This window comes from Erythranthe guttata, chromosome 12 (assembly GCF_056151865.1).
Source record: "Erythranthe guttata isolate IM_541 chromosome 12, IM_541, whole genome shotgun sequence".
Lineage (NCBI taxonomy): Eukaryota > Viridiplantae > Streptophyta > Magnoliopsida > Lamiales > Phrymaceae > Erythranthe > Erythranthe guttata.
The window spans coordinates 18,599,970-18,616,745 of NC_142544.1; the positions used below are offsets into that span (position 1 = coordinate 18,599,970).

The following is a 16,776-nucleotide window of genomic DNA, read 5'->3' on the forward strand; positions in this document are numbered from 1 at the left end:
GGCAACAACAACTGCCGTAAAACCATATTCATCAGCATCAACAATTAGCGTCGTGGAATAATCAAGAACACCTCCGACAACAACAACTGGCGCAAAACCATAATCATCAGCCTCAACAACTGGCGTTGTGGAATAATGAAGATAATCTCCGGCAACAACAACAGCCGTAAAACCATATTCATCAGCATCAACAATTGGCGTCATGGAATAATCAAGAACAGCTCCGGCAACAACAACTGGCGCAAAACCATAATCATCAGCCTCAACAACTGGCGTTGTGGATAATAAAGTACGTCTCTGACAACAAGAACCGCCAATAAACTATATTCATCAGGCTATACGACAACAAATGTCGCGGTGGGATAATCAAAAACATCTCCGGCAACAACAACTGCCGTAAAACCATATTCATCAGCATCAACAATTGGCGTCGTGGAATAATCAAGAACACCTCCAACAACAACAACTGGCGCAAAACCATAATCATCAGCCTCTACAACTGGCGTTGTGGAATAATGAAGTACATCTCCGGCAACAAGAACCGCCGCTAAACCAAATTCATCAACCTCAACGACAACAAATATCGCGGTGGGATAATCATAAATAGCTCCGGCAACAACAACTGCCGTAAAACCATATTCATCAGCATCAACAATTAGCGCCGTGGAATAATCAAGAACAGCTCCGGCAACAACAACTGGCGCAAAACCATAATCATCAACATCAATAACTGGCGTTGTGGAATAATGAAGAGCACCTCCGGCAACAAGAACCACCGCGAAACCATATTCATCAGGCTCAACGACAACAAATGTCGCGGTGGGATAATCAGAAACAGCTCCGGCAACAACAACTGCCGTAAAACCATATTCATCAGCATCAACAATTGGCGTCGTGGAATAATCAAGAACAGCTCCGGCAACAACAACTGGCGCAAAACCATAATCATCAGCCTCAACAATTGGTGTTGTGGAATAATGAAGAACATCTCCGGCAACAAGAACCGCCGCTAAACCATATTCATCAGCCTCAACGACAACAAATGTCGTGGTGGGATAATCAGAAACAGCTCTGGCAACAAACTGCCGTAAAACCATATTCATCAGCATCAACAATTGGCGTCGTGGAATAATCAAGAACACCTCCGACAACAACAACTGGCGCAAAACCATAATCATCAGCCTCAACAACTGGCGTTGTGGAATAATGAAGATCATCTCCGGCAACAAAAACTGCCGTAAAACCATATTCATCAGCATCAACAACTGGCACCGTGGAATAATCAAGAACAGCTCCGGCAACTACAACTGGCGCAAAACCATAATCATCAACCTCAACAACTGGCGTTGTGGAGTAATGAAGAACAGCCCCGGCAACAAGAACCGCCGCTAAACAATATTCATCAGCCTCAACGACAACAAATGTCGCGGTGGAATAATAAGAAACAGCTCCGGCAATAACAACTGTCCTAAAACCATATTCATCAGAATCAACAATTGGCGCCGTGAAATATTCAGGAACAGCTCCGGCAACAACAACTGGCGCAAAACCATAATCATCAGCCCAACCAACTGGCGTTGTGGAATAATGAAGAACACCTCCGGCAACAAGAACCACCGCGAAACCATATTCATCAGGCTCAACGACAACAAATGTCGAGGTGGGATAATCAGAAACAGCTCCGGCAACAACAACTGCCGTAAAACCATAATCATCAGCATCAACAATTGGCGTCGTGGAATAATCAAGAACAGCTCCGGCAACAACAACTGGCGCAAAACCATAATCATCAACATCAACAACTGCTGTTGTGGAATAATAAAGAACATCTTCGGCAACAAGAACCGCCGCTAAACCATATTCATCAGCCTCAACGACAACAAATGTCGTGGTGGGATAATCAGAAACAGCTCCGGCAACAACAACTGCCGTAAAACCATATTCATGAGCATCAACAATTGGCGTCGTGGAATAATCAAGAACACCTCCGACAACAACAACTGGCGCAAAACCATAATCATCAGCCTCAACAACTGGCGTTGTGGAATAATGAAGATCATCTCCAGCAACAACTACTGCCATAAAACCATATTCATCAGCATCAACAATTGGCGCCGTGGAATAATCAAGAACAGCTCCGGCAACAACAACTGACGCAAAACCATAATCATCAGCCTCAACAACTGGCGTTGTGGAGTAATGAAGAACAGCCCCAGCAACAAGAACCGCCGCTAAAAAATATTCATCAGCCTCAACGACAACAAATGTCGTGGTGGGATAATCAGAAACAGCTCCGGCAACAACAACTGCCGTAAAACCATATTCATCAGCATCAACAATTGGCGTCGTGGAATAATCAAGAACAGCTCCAGCAACAACAACTGGCGCAAAACCATAATCATCAGCCTCAACAACTGGCGTTGTGGAGTAATGAAGAACAGCCCCGGCAACAAGAACCGCAGCTAAACAATATTCATCAGCCTCAACGACAACAAATGTCGTGGTGGGATAATCAGAAACAGCTCCGGCAACAACAACTGCCGTAAAACCATATTCAACAGCATCTACAATTGGCGTCGTGGAATAATCAAGTACACCACCGACAACAACAACTGCCGCAAAACCATAATCATCAGCCTCAACAACTGGCGTTGTGGAATAATGAAGATCATCTCCGGCAACAACTGCCGTAAAACCATATTCATCAGCATCAACAATTGGCGCCGTGGAATAATCAAGAACAGCTTCGGCAACAACAACTGGCGCAAAACCATAATCATCAGCCTCAACAACTGGCGTTGTGGAGTAATGAAGAACAGTCCCGGCAACAAGAACCGCCGCTAAACAATATTCATCAGCCTCAACGACAACTAATGTCGCAGTGGAATAATCAGAAACAGCTCCGGCAATAACAACTGCTGTAAAACCATATTCATCAGAATCAACAATTGGCGCCGTGAAATATTCAGGAACAGCTCCGGCAACAACAACTGGCGCAAAACCATAATCATCAGCCCAGCCAACTGGCGTTGTGGAATAATGAAGTACATCTCCGGCAACAAGAACCGCCGCTAAACCATATTCATCAGCCTCAACGACAACAAATATCGCGGTGGGATAATCATAAATAGCTCCGGCAACAACAACTGCCGTAAAACCATATTCATCAGCATCAACAATTGGCGTCGTGGAATAATCAAGAACAGCTCTGGCAACAACAACTGGCGCAAAACCATAATCATCAGCCTAACCAACTGGCGTTGTGGAATAATGAAGAACAGCTCCAGCAACAAGAACCACCGCGAAACTATATTCATCAGGCTCAACGACAACAAATGTCGCGGTGGGATAACAGAAACAGCTCCGGCAACAACAACTGCCGCGAAACCATATTCATTAGCATCAACAATTGGCGTCGTGGAATAATCAAGAACAGCTCCGGCAACAACAACTGGCGCAAAACCATAATCATCAGCCTCAACAATTGGTGTTGTGGAATAATGAAGAACATCTCCGGCAACAAGAACCGCCGCTAAACCATATTCATCAGCCTCAACGACAACAAATGTTGTGGTGGGATAATCAGAAACAGCTCTGGCAACAAACTGCCGTAAAACCATATTCATCAGCATCAACAATTGGCGTCGTGGAATAATCAAGAACACCTCCGACAACAACAACTGGCGCAAAACCATAATCATCAGCCTCAACAACTGGCGTTGTGGAATAATGAAGATCATCTCCGGCAACAACAACTGCCGTAAAACCATATTCATCAGCATCAACAATTGGCGCCGTGGTATTATCAAGAACAGCTCCGGCAACAACAACTGGCGCAAAACCATAATCATCAGCCTCAACAACTGGCGTTGTGGAGTAATGAAGAACAACCCCGGCAACAAGAACCGCCGCTAAACAATATTCATCAGCCTCAACGACAACAAATGTCGCGGTGGAATAATAAGAAACAGCTCCGGCAATAACAACTGTCCTAAAACCATATTCATCAGAATCAACAATTGGCGCCGTGAAATATTCAGGAACAGCTCCGGCAACAACAACAGGCGCAAAACCATAATCATCAGCCCAACCAACTGGCGTTGTGGAATAATGAAGAACACCTCCGGCAACAAGAACTACCGCGAAACCATATTCATCAGGCTCAACGACAACAAATGTCGAGGTGGGATAATCAGAAACAGCTCCGGCAACAACAACTGCCGTAAAACCATATTCATCAGCATCAACAATTGGCGTCGTGGAATAATCAAGAACAGCTCCGGCAACAACAACTGGCGCAAAACCATAATCATCAACATCAACAACTGGTGTTGTGGAATAATGAAGAACATCTCCGGCAACAAGAACCGCTGCTAAACCATATTCATCATCCTCAACGACAACAAATGTCGTGGTGGGATAATCAGAAACAGCTCCGGCAACAACAACTGCCGTAAAACCATATTCATCAGCATCAACAATTGGCGTCGTGGAATAATCAAGAACACCTTGATAAGTGTTCGTTTTGCACAACTTTTACTTATCTAATCTTCGTGTTTTGGTCTTCATTCGTCCGAGTTTTCGGCTTTATTTGTATATATTATGTTGTTTTTGTTTTATTTATATTTTAGGTAAAGAGAAGCTATTTTTGCCGATTCGAAACGATTTTGGAAGCGAAGCCGAGAACCAAACCAAACACGTGCAAAAGTGCATTCTCGCGGATTGTGGCAGTGTTTGGTATTTCGAGCATAACTTTTGCATACGACCTCCGATTGGGCTGATTCAAGTGGATTTAGAAATCTTACTTCAAGGGCTACAACTTTTGTGAAATGCACAATTGTCGAATTCGGGCTGAAAAAGGGTGAAAAAAGTGTTTGAAGTTGATGCAGAGGCCAGATCGCGATCCAGAATCACCGGATCGCGATCTGGTGGCAAATTCCAGTAGCAGCGAAAAGTTGGGGCAGATCGCGATCCGCACTTCCTGGATCGCGATCTGGGAAGGCGGTGGGCAGTTTTCGAGGTTGCCAGATCGCGATCCAAGAAGCCCAGATCGCGATCTGGGCACAGAAATCGAGACTAGATATTTTTCTTTGATTTTTCACTATAAATAGAAGGTCTCTTTTTCATTTTCAATATCTCGATTATCTCTCGATTATCTCTCGACTTCTTCTTCGGTTTTCTCTTCGGTTCTCGCCAGTTCTTCGCGGGAAGCTTCGACGAGGGTTTCGACTCGGGTTTTTCATAAGCTTTTCTTTACGTTTAGTTTATAATTTCTCGTGTTCTTCATTTTGATGCTATGTTTGTAATGAACTAAGCATTTTCTTTTAGGGAAATGAAACCTTGTATATATTGATTTTGATTTCCAGATCTGTGATCTTTTTGTCGTTCTTTGATTCTGTTTATGTTTTCATGTATTAAATGCTTTCGATTGTTTGGCCAACAGTTGAATTGATTCTAAATGGGAATGAACTCGAGAGAGGATTTCTCGTTTGATTTTAGGAAAACATAGCTCGGGTTGTGGAAACGGAGACGTGATGCACCTCGGGTAGCCCTTAAGGACTTGACCTAAATGCTCTCTTAATATCAGGTTCTGAACGGAGACGTCGGACCTGTGGGTAGACTCTAACTACACTGGAGACGGGGGTTAGGGTACTTTAGTGTCTGGGTTAGCGAACATAGAATTGACATTAGATTCGGATTTGTAAATCTTTATCGATAGTACACTGGTGGATTTTACCCTAGAAGCCATCGCACGTCGGAATTCTTCGTTTGTCTTGGCGGACCGGTGTTTTTACTTTGTTTCTTTTTAGTTTTATTTCTCCCATCCATTCTCGTTCGTCTAGATAAAGTTTAGGATAGTATAATTACGGTACTTGGTAGATTTAGGAACTTAATTCCCTGTGGATCGATATCTGGAATTCACTATTCTACAAAACGCGATACTGTACACTTGCGGTTTTTCATACGTAGGTTTTACGCGTATCAAGTTTTTGGCGCCGTTGCCGGGGAATTAGTTAATCTAGAATTTACTAATATCGTTACCAACTATCCTTACTTTACTTTAGACATTTTTTTTTTTCTTTTGATTTTTTTTTATTTTTATAGCAGATTTGTATACATCGATGGCCTCGATTTATGATCTCTCTCTTTGCAAGATTCAATCCAGAGCTGATTACATTCAACAGGAGTTGGAGGATATTGAAAGACATCGAAGGTTGAACCCAGAAAATGGAATTGCACAAACAAATGAGCACTTCTGCTATCTACAAGAAGAACTCCACTTTTTGGAAAATATTTTCGAAAATTTTCAGAGATGTCACATTCATAAACCACATCCGACCATCCTTTATGAAGACAACGAGGTATTTACAGATTTTCGTATGAACGATGAGGTTGAGCACCTTGGGGGAATTATTCATCCCATTTCTGTGGATACTTTTGCGTGTGATGAGAGTGGGATGAAGATGATGGTAGAGGAACTTGACGAACAAAATCCTATCCCCATTGCTACTCCGGATTTGAGTGTGAGCGAGGAGACGAGTTTCAAATTTGAGGTAGAGCTTACTCCAAAGCTCGAATATCTTGTGTACGAGTTTGAGAGATCGGTAGGCAAGCAACCCATCCTAGTCTCCTACCGACTGATTTCCAAAGCAAACGAAAAGTACCATGGGTTGGGATGGTCATTACAAGATTGCAATCTAGTCCACGATATGATTGCAAAGTATGTATCAAGACTGACGGATGGATGCGCAATCTACAAGGTTTTGGATTGGACATAATCCGTCCAAAACGTGTCGAGCCGTCGACTGTAAAACAGGCGCTGAATGGGAGGCAACCCATTTTTCATTTTTCGTCATTTATTTTGTTAGTTTTCTTTTATTTTTGCATTTTTTTTTTATTTAAAGCTAGATTTCACCCATTTTTCTTGATTTTTGCCGGTATCTCGTCCCCAAGGAAAGAAGAGTAAGAAGTCGGGAAGTCTAGGCAATTCCGGCAATTCGCCCTCGGTGCCAAAATTGACGGCACCCCGTGCAACCAAAGAACACTTTCGCAACCGTAGAACACTGATCAATCTGCGGCACGACTGTTCAGGGCGTATTTCTTTCTCCTTTCTTTTATTTTCGCATTGAGGGCAATGCATGATTTAAGTTTGGGGGGAGTTTAGCTTATTTTGATTTGGTCTTTTGCATGCATATCATATAATATAGTCTCGTTTATGTATTTCGATTTCCGTAATTGTGTTATGTTTACCTCCGACAACAACAACTGGCGCAAAACCATATTCATCAGCCTCAACGACAACAAATGTCGTGGTGGGATAATCAGAAACAGCTCCGGCAACAACAACTGCCGTAAAACCATATTCATCAGCATCAACAATTGGCGTCGTGGAATAATCAAGAACAGCTCCGGCAACAACAACTGGCGCAAAACCATAATCATCAGCCTCAACAACTGGCGTTGTGGAGTAATGAAGAACAGCCCCGGCAACAAAAACCGCAGCTAAACAATATTCATCAGCCTCAACGACAACAAATGTCGTGGTGGGATAATCAGAAACAGCTCCGGCAACAACAACTGCCGTAAAACCATATTCATCAGCATCAACAATTGGCGTCGTGGAATAATCACGTACACCTCCGACAACAACAACTGCCGCAAAACCATAATCATCAGCCTCAACAACTGGCGTTGTGGAATAATGAAGATCATCTCCGGCAACAACAACTGCCGTAAAACCATATTCATCAGCATCAACAATTGGCGTCGTGGAATAATCAAGAACAGCTCCGGCATCAACAACTGGCGCAAAACCATAATCATCAGCCTCAACAACTAGCGTTGTGGAAAAATGAAGAACAACCCCAGCAACAAGAACCGCCGCTAAACCATATTCATCAGCCTCAACGACAACAAATGTCGTGGTGGGATAATCAGAAACAGCTCCGGCAACAACAACTGCCGTAAAACCATATTCATGAGCATCAACAATTGGCGTCGTGGAATAATCAAGAACACCTCCGACAACAACAACTGGCGCAAAACCATAATCATCAGCCTCAACAACTGGCGTTGTGGAATAATGAAGATCATCTCCAGCAACAACTACTGCCATAAAACCATATTCATCAGCATCAACAATTGGCGCCGTGGAATAATCAAGAACAGCTCCGGCAACAACAACTGACGCAAAACCATAATCATCAGCCTCAACAACTGGCGTTGTGGAGTAATGAAGAACAGCCCCAGCAACAAGAACCGCCGCTAAAAAATATTCATCAGCCTCAACGACAACAAATGTCGTGGTGGGATAATCAGAAACAGCTCCGGCAACAACAACTGCCGTAAAACCATATTCATCAGCATCAACAATTGGCGTCGTGGAATAATCAAGAACAGCTCCAGCAACAACAACTGGCGCAAAACCATAATCATCAGCCTCAACAACTGGCGTTGTGGAGTAATGAAGAACAGCCCCGGCAACAAGAACCGCAGCTAAACAATATTCATCAGCCTCAACGACAACAAATGTCGTGGTGGGATAATCAGAAACAGCTCCGGCAACAACAACTGCCGTAAAACCATATTCAACAGCATCTACAATTGGCGTCGTGGAATAATCAAGTACACCACCGACAACAACAACTGCCGCAAAACCATAATCATCAGCCTCAACAACTGGCGTTGTGGAATAATGAAGATCATCTCCGGCAACAACTGCCGTAAAACCATATTCATCAGCATCAACAATTGGCGCCGTGGAATAATCAAGAACAGCTTCGGCAACAACAACTGGCGCAAAACCATAATCATCAGCCTCAACGACAACAAATATCGCGGTGGGATAATCATAAATAGCTCCGGCAACAACAACTGCCGTAAAACCATATTCATCAGCATCAACAATTGGCGTCGTGGAATAATCAAGAACAGCTCTGGCAACAACAACTGGCGCAAAACCATAATCATCAGCCTAACCAACTGGCGTTGTGGAATAATGAAGAACAGCTCCAGCAACAAGAACCACCGCGAAACTATATTCATCAGGCTCAACGACAACAAATGTCGCGGTGGGATAACAGAAACAGCTCCGGCAACAACAACTGCCGCGAAACCATATTCATTAGCATCAACAATTGGCGTCGTGGAATAATCAAGAACAGCTCCGGCAACAACAACTGGCGCAAAACCATAATCATCAGCCTCAACAATTGGTGTTGTGGAATAATGAAGAACATCTTCGGCAACAAGAACCGCCGCTAAACCATATTCATCAGCCTCAACGACAACAAATGTTGTGGTGGGATAATCAAAAACAGCTCTGGCAACAAACTGCCGTAAAACCATATTCATCAGCATCAACAATTGGCGTCGTGGAATAATCAAGAACACCTCCGACAACAACAACTGGCGCAAAACCATAATCATCAGCCTCAACAACTGGCGTTGTGGAATAATGAAGATCATCTCCGGCAACAACAACTGCCGTAAAACCATATTCATCAGCATCAACAATTGGCGCCGTGGTATTATCAAGAACAGCTCCGGCAACAACAACTGGCGCAAAACCATAATCATCAGCCTCAACAACTGGCGTTGTGGAGTAATGAAGAACAGCCCCGGCAACAAGAACCGCCGCTAAACAATATTCATCAGCCTCAACGACAACAAATGTCGCGGTGGAATAATAAGAAACAGCTCCGGCAATAACAACTGTCCTAAAACCATATTCATCAGAATCAACAATTGGCGCCGTGAAATATTCAGGAACAGCTCCGGCAACAACAACAGGCGCAAAACCATAATCATCAGCCCAACCAACTGGCGTTGTGGAATAATGAAGAACACCTCCGGCAACAAGAACTACCGCGAAACCATATTCATCAGGCTCAACGACAACAAATGTCGAGGTGGGATAATCAGAAACAGCTCCGGCAACAACAACTGCCGTAAAACCATATTCATCAGCATCAACAATTGGCGTCGTGGAATAATCAAGAACAGCTCCGGCAACAACAACTGGCGCAAAACCATAATCATCAACATCAACAACTGGTGTTGTGGAATAATGAAGAACATCTCCGGCAACAAGAACCGCTGCTAAACCATATTCATCATCCTCAACGACAACAAATGTCGTGGTGGGATAATCAGAAACAGCTCCGGCAACAACAACTGCCGTAAAACCATATTCATCAGCATCAACAATTGGCGTCGTGGAATAATCAAGAACACCTCCGACAACAACAACTGGCGCAAAACCATATTCATCAGCCTCAACGACAACAAATGTCGTGGTGGGATAATCAGAAACAGCTCCGGCAACAACAACTGCCGTAAAACCATATTCATCAGCATCAACAATTGGCGTCGTGGAATAATCAAGAACAGCTCCGGCAACAACAACTGGCGCAAAACCATAATCATCAGCCTCAACAACTGGCGTTGTGGAGTAATGAAGAACAGCCCCGGCAACAAAAACCGCAGCTAAACAATATTCATCAGCCTCAACGACAACAAATGTCGAGGTGGGATAATCAGAAACAGCTCCGGCAACAACAACTGCCGTAAAACCATATTCATCAGCATCAACAATTGGCGTCGTGGAATAATCACGTACACCTCCGACAACAACAACTGCCGCAAAACCATAATCATCAGCCTCAACAACTGGCGTTGTGGAATAATGAAGATCATCTCCGGCAACAACAACTGCCGTAAAACCATATTCATCAGCATCAACAATTGGCGTCGTGGAATAATCAAGAACAGCTCCGGCATCAACAACTGGCGCAAAACCATAATCATCAGCCTCAACAACTAGCGTTGTGGAAAAATGAAGAACAACCCCAGCAACAAGAACCGCCGCTAAACCATATTCATCAGCCTCAACGACAACAAATGTCGTGGTGGGATAATCAGAAACAGCTCCGGCAACAACAACTGCCGTAAAACCATATTCATGAGCATCAACAATTGGCGTCGTGGAATAATCAAGAACACCTCCGACAACAACAACTGGCGCAAAACCATAATCATCAGCCTCAACAACTGGCGTTGTGGAATAATGAAGATCATCTCCAGCAACAACTACTGCTATAAAACCATATTCATCAGCATCAACAATTGGCGCCGTGGAATAATCAAGAACAGCTCCGGCAACAACAACTGACGCAAAACCATAATCATCAGCCTCAACAACTGGCGTTGTGGAGTAATGAAGAACAGCCCCAGCAACAAGAACCGCCGCTAAAAAATATTCATCAGCCTCAACGACAACAAATGTCGTGGTGGGATAATCAGAAACAGCTCCGGCAACAACAACTGCCGTAAAACCATATTCATCAGCATCAACAATTGGCGTCGTGGAATAATCAAGAACAGCTCCAGCAACAACAACTGGCGCAAAACCATAATCATCAGCCTCAACAACTGGCGTTGTGGAGTAATGAAGAACAGCCCCGGCAACAAGAACCGCAGCTAAACAATATTCATCAGCCTCAACGACAACAAATGTCGTGGTGGGATAATCAGAAACAGCTCCGGCAACAACAACTGCCGTAAAACCATATTCAACAGCATCTACAATTGGCGTCGTGGAATAATCAAGTACACCACCGACAACAACAACTGCCGCAAAACCATAATCATCAGCCTCAACAACTGGCGTTGTGGAATAATGAAGATCATCTCCGGCAACAACTGCCGTAAAACCATATTCATCAGCATCAACAATTGGCGCCGTGGAATAATCAAGAACAGCTTCGGCAACAACAACTGGCGCAAAACCATAATCATCAGCCTCAACGACAACAAATATCGCGGTGGGATAATCATAAATAGCTCCGGCAACAACAACTGCCGTAAAACCATATTCATCAGCATCAACAATTGGCGTCGTGGAATAATCAAGAACAGCTCTGGCAACAACAACTGGCGCAAAACCATAATCATCAGCCTAACCAACTGGCGTTGTGGAATAATGAAGAACAGCTCCAGCAACAAGAACCACCGCGAAACTATATTCATCAGGCTCAACGACAACAAATGTCGCGGTGGGATAACAGAAACAGCTCCGGCAACAACAACTGCCGCGAAACCATATTCATTAGCATCAACAATTGGCGTCGTGGAATAATCAAGAACAGCTCCGGCAACAACAACTGGCGCAAAACCATAATCATCAGCCTCAACAATTGGTGTTGTGGAATAATGAAGAACATCTCCGGCAACAAGAACCGCCGCTAAACCATATTCATCAGCCTCAACGACAACAAATGTTGTGGTGGGATAATCAGAAACAGCTCTGGCAACAAACTGCCGTAAAACCATATTCATCAGCATCAACAATTGGCGTCGTGGAATAATCAAGAACACCTCCGACAACAACAACTGGCGCAAAACCATAATCATCAGCCTCAACAACTGGCGTTGTGGAATAATGAAGATCATCTCCGGCAACAACAACTGCCGTAAAACCATATTCATCAGCATCAACAATTGGCGCCGTGGTATTATCAAGAACAGCTCCGGCAACAACAACTGGCGCAAAACCATAATCATCAGCCTCAACAACTGGCGTTGTGGAGTAATGAAGAACAGCCCCGGCAACAAGAACCGCCGCTAAACAATATTCATCAGCCTCAACGACAACAAATGTCGCGGTGGAATAATAAGAAACAGCTCCGGCAATAACAACTGTCCTAAAACCATATTCATCAGAATCAACAATTGGCGCCGTGAAATATTCAGGAACAGCTCCGGCAACAACAACAGGCGCAAAACCATAATCATCAGCCCAACCAACTGGCGTTGTGGAATAATGAAGAACACCTCCGGCAACAAGAACTACCGCGAAACCATATTCATCAGGCTCAACGACAACAAATGTCGAGGTGGGATAATCAGAAACAGCTCCGGCAACAACAACTGCCGTAAAACCATATTCATCAGCATCAACAATTGGCGTCGTGGAATAATCAAGAACAGCTCCGGCAACAACAACTGGCGCAAAACCATAATCATCAACATCAACAACTGGTGTTGTGGAATAATGAAGAACATCTCCGGCAACAAGAACCGCTGCTAAACCATATTCATCATCCTCAACGACAACAAATGTCGTGGTGGGATAATCAGAAACAGCTCCGGCAACAACAACTGCCGTAAAACCATATTCATCAGCATCAACAATTGGCGTCGTGGAATAATCAAGAACACCTCCGACAACAACAACTGGCGCAAAACCATATTCATCAGCCTCAACGACAACAAATGTCGTGGTGGGATAATCAGAAACAGCTCCGGCAACAACAACTGCCGTAAAACCATATTCATCAGCATCAACAATTGGCGTCGTGGAATAATCAAGAACAGCTCCGGCAACAACAACTGGCGCAAAACCATAATCATCAGCCTCAACAACTGGCGTTGTGGAGTAATGAAGAACAGCCCCGGCAACAAAAACCGCAGCTAAACAATATTCATCAGCCTCAACGACAACAAATGTCGTGGTGGGATAATCAGAAACAGCTCCGGCAACAACAACTGCCGTAAAACCATATTCATCAGCATCAACAATTGGCGTCGTGGAATAATCACGTACACCTCCGACAACAACAACTGCCGCAAAACCATAATCATCAGCCTCAACAACTGGCGTTGTGGAATAATGAAGATCATCTCCGGCAACAACAACTGCCGTAAAACCATATTCATCAGCATCAACAATTGGCGTCGTGGAATAATCAAGAACAGCTCCGGCATCAACAACTGGCGCAAAACCATAATCATCAGCCTCAACAACTAGCGTTGTGGAAAAATGAAGAACAACCCCAGCAACAAGAACCGCCGCTAAACCATATTCATCAGGCTCAACGATAACAAATGTGGCGGTGGGATAATCAGAAACTGCTCAGCAACAACAACTGCCGTAAAACCATATTCATCAGCATCAACAATTGGCACCGTGAGATATTCTAGAACAGCTCCGGCAACAACAACTGGCGCAAAACCATAATCATCAGCCTCAACAACTGCCGTTGTCGAATAATCAAGAACAGGTCCGGCAACAAGAACCGTCGCTAAACCATATTCATCAGCCTCAACGACAACTGCCGCTGTGGAATAGTCAGGAACCGCCCCGGCAACAACAACTGCCGCAAAATCATATTCATCAGCCTGAACAACTGCCGCCGTGGAACAATCTAGAACTGCTCCGGTAACAACTAACAACAACCGCCTGTAAACCATATTCATCAGACTCAACGACAACAACTGCCACGGTGGAATAATTAGGAACAGCTCCGGCAACAACAACTGCCGCAAAACCATATTCATCGGCCTGAAAAATTGGCGCCGTGGAATAATCCAGAATAGCTTCGGCAACAACAAATGGTACAAAACCATAATCATCAGCCTGAACAACTTCCGTTGTGGAATAATGAAGAATAGCTCCGGCAACAAGAACCGTCGCTAAACCATATTCATCAGCCTCAACGACAACTGCCGCGATGGAATAATCAGGAACCGCTCTGGCAACAATAACTGCCGCAAAACCATGTTCATCAGCCTGAACAACTGCCGCCGTTTCATCAGCCTCAACAACAATAACTGTCGCGGTGGAATATTCAGGAACAGCTCCGGCAACAACAACTGCCGCAAAATCATATTCATCGCCCTGAACAATTGGCGCCGTGTAATAATCAAGAACAGTTCCGGCAACAACAACTGGCGCAAACCATAATCATCAGCCTGAACAACGGCCGTTGTGGAATAATTAAGAACAGCTCCGGCAATAAAAACCGCCGCTAAACCATATTCATCAGCCTCAACGACAATTGCCGCAGTGGATTAATCAGGAACCGCTCCGACAACAACAACTGCCGCAAAACCATGTTCATCAGCCTGAACAACTGCCGCCGTGGAATAATCAAGAACAGCTCCGGCAACAACAACCGCCGCTAAACCATATTCATCTGCCTCAATGACAGCAACTGCCGTGGTGGAATAATCAGGAACCGCCCCGGCAACAACAGCTGCCGCAAAATCATATTCATCAGCCTGAACAATTGCCGCCGTGAAATAATCAAGAACAGCTCCGGCAACAACAACCGCCGCAAAACCATCAGCATCAGGTTCCGTTTCCTTCTATTTTCAATTTTTTTATTTGTTCATTGTTATGCTTTAGATAAAATCGTTTCTTGAAGCTCGTTGTTGTACTTGTCGGAACATAAAGCTCGTTGTTGTTTAGTCGCATTTTTTTGCCTTTCCAATGTTGAGAAATGTGTAAGCAGCTCAACTATAATAGCTACAAGAACTGATCAATGTGGGATGTTATGGATTTAGAAATAACACGATGAACAAAATACGAGGCATGTTCAACGTACTCTAGATTTTCAGTTGACTGCAGGGGAATGGAGTCTGTAGTAATGAATTTATTTTGCTGAAAAAATATTGTTGGTATTTAAAGTTTAAATTAATTACAATGTTATTATCGTCATACATGCAGATAGCTGGTCCAAGCCGCACTGTGTGAGTTCCTTACGAGGCAGCATATTCCCTTTCTTTCGGCTTCTCCTTTTTTCCAAATATAATGTTTTAAATTGTAATCTGATGCATTGCAGCCAAGTTAGTAATATCGACTCAAAAGTTAGGGAACCGTTTCTTCAATGACTTCTTTCTAATAAAATTGGTCCTATCGAAGGTTTCAAGCTCTATTACAAACCAAATGTATGTATTTGATTCTGCTGTTTTTCTTCTCTTCTTATTCAACTGTGCGTCGTGATGAATGTTTTGATCCTCTGCAGTCACGCACACGCACATCCAACTGTGTTGTCACCTACATTGATTGTCAATCAGCTGCCCGTGCAAATATATATATATATATATATATATATATATATATATATATATATATATATATATATATATATATATATATATATATATATATATATATATATATATATATATATTATATATATATATATATATTTGCAGGTGACAAGAAATGAAGTTGGTGACTATTTCGAAAAGTTTATGGTTGGAACAGTTGATCATGTCTACGTTAATAAGAAGAGAAGATTCGGGTTCGTTAGGTACAGCACCCGTGATATGGAGCAGGCCGTGCTATAGAGCTTGCCAATAGGACACCGTTTTTGGACAACCAGGTTACGGTATGTATTTATTTGTCGAGTAATTTTCATGATTGATTATGAAAATTGTGTTCATCTAACTGATTATCTGTTTGTATTTTTTTTTTGATTTTTTTCCAAGTGCTCATGGTCGACATCTGAGCATGTACGCCACTAGTGATGTTCGAGCACTATTGCAAGTGGATGGATTGGCAGCTACCGTGAGATGAATGTACTACTATATCGATCATCGGTGATGCGTAGAGATTGAACGATGATGATTTGATTTATTTTTGGGATTTATTAATTAGTTGATTTTTTTTTTTCAATTTTTTTTTTAATTATGAAGGAAGAATATTGGATGTGTTAGTGAGATGAATGATGCTACTATTTTGATCATGATATCAGTGATGTGTGGAGATTGAATGATGATGAATTTTTTGATCTCGTTTTGTGATTTGTTAGTTTAATTTTATTTTTTTTATTTTTTTATTTTTTATTTTATTTTGGGGTTAGTAAAGAGGAAAAAAAGAAAATAAAAATTGAATTTGTTTAATATGTAGCAAATGGAGGACTTAAAAAGAAAATTTATAAAACGGAGAATAATTATAGGGATTATTTGTCAAAAGCCCTCCATTAC

At 43.0% G+C, this 16,776-nt stretch overlaps 1 long non-coding RNA gene across 2 annotated transcripts; it reads left to right on the forward strand.

Moving 5' to 3' along the window:
• The first annotated feature begins 14,967 nt into the window (after nt 1-14,967).
• LOC148766660 (uncharacterized) lies at nt 14,968-15,871 on the forward strand. 2 transcript variants are annotated; one of them, XR_016034793.1, is made up of 3 exons: nt 14,968-15,137; nt 15,512-15,732; nt 15,810-15,871. It is a non-coding gene; the product is annotated as an uncharacterized LOC148766660 (long non-coding RNA). The 2 variants fall into 2 exon arrangements; XR_016034792.1 differs by lacking the exon at nt 15,810-15,871 and having other exon boundaries at nt 15,512-15,743.
• Nucleotides 15,872-16,776: the final 905 nt, after the last annotated feature.